This window comes from Andrographis paniculata, unplaced genomic scaffold, assembly GCF_009805555.1.
Source record: "Andrographis paniculata isolate CXL003 unplaced genomic scaffold, ASM980555v1 Contig34END, whole genome shotgun sequence".
Classification (NCBI taxonomy): Eukaryota; Viridiplantae; Streptophyta; class Magnoliopsida; order Lamiales; family Acanthaceae; genus Andrographis; species Andrographis paniculata.
This window is the reverse complement of record NW_026137567.1, coordinates 1,553,228-1,554,803: the sequence shown is the minus strand read 5'-3', so window position 1 is coordinate 1,554,803 and position 1,576 is coordinate 1,553,228.

Sequence of the window (1,576 nt, the reverse complement as noted above, 5' to 3'; positions counted from 1 at the left end):
AGTAAAAAAAATTATTTACAGGACTATTTTCAAACATGATCCATTTAAAATCTTAAAATGATAAAGGAGGTAAGATACAAAACTTGAAAAACAGGTTACCCTATTAAAAATCTTAAAAACTATTCGCATGACATTTTCACAACTAAATAGTTAGGTGAAGCCAAATTTTTTTGTATCGGAATCAAATAAGTTGATGCGGGATTGTCCTATTTCAAGTGAAAGTATTTTTATAATATCCTTAATTATATGAAGTTGACAGAGGCAGCCTCACCATCAAGCTTCTTGGCATGGTTGAGGTTTGGAGTTCGATTCCCGTAAAGTACGTAAGGATATGCGTGTGTGTTGGTAAAAAAAACACAAACAAACAAACAAATCTCCTTGCTCATTGATTTAATAACTTTTAGCTACCTATAGTTCGCCATTCTTGAATTCTATATTAATACTTCCTCTGTGCCTTAACAATCTATTCATTTTTTTATTTTGGTCCGTCTCATAATAAAGTATCAATTTTTTTTTTAGTAATTGTATCATCTACTTAACATTACAAATACCCTTCCAATTTATAATATATTACACAAATTTCATTACCTTTGTATCATACAATACTAATAGCAGTAATTTAGTCTTTTTACCTTCATTTCTACTTTATTCTAATATAATACTAATATTTATAAATGTTCGTGCAAAAAACAAATAGATATATAAATTTGGGACGGAGGGAGTATAATATTACATTTGTAAAAAAATTTTAAGAAAAAACTTATTTTTTCAAAAAACTACATAATTCAAAAATAAAATTTGAGAGATTAAATCCAAAAAAAATACACGATTAACTTTTTACAATTAATCCTTCCGTCCCGACTAAATTTACCATAATACTGGAGATACTAAAATTTAGATAAAATATGACTAGTAAGTAATTAAAAAGTATATTAGAAAAAAATAATATAAATTAAGATTAAGATACTAAATAATTTAATTAAGATTAAAATACTAAATAATTTAATTAAAATTAAAAAAATTATAAATTATGAAATTTCAAATGTGATTAAAGTATATAATCATATTTTTAAAAATAAAAAAGATAAATTATATAGGATATACCGAAATAGAAAACATGAACATTTTTAAAAATCATTAAAATTATCATACTAAATATTTATTTATATCATATTGTTTTAATTCACAAACAATTCCAATCCCAAATTTCATGGTCCATTCCAATTATTATGTTTAGAAATATATATATATTAATTTCAGAATTTAGGATAATATATCAATTATAACACTAATTTTAAACATATCTTTTTAATAATTTCTATAAGTATATCTTGCGATGTTTGGCTAAATTTGTCATATTTTGTGCCAAAATGCTTTGGTAAATGTGTTTCATATCTTTCTTGTGCAAATTGATGTGCGCTAATATTTTGAAGTGTTTCATATGCGAAAAATTATAAAAAATAATGTGTTTTGGGAGGAAGTGAAAGGTTGTGTGTGAAAACAAAGAATGCGAGATAGGCTATTTGATGTCTGGTCTTGATTTGAAAAGTGTTTGAAATGCGAAATTTGGCAAGAA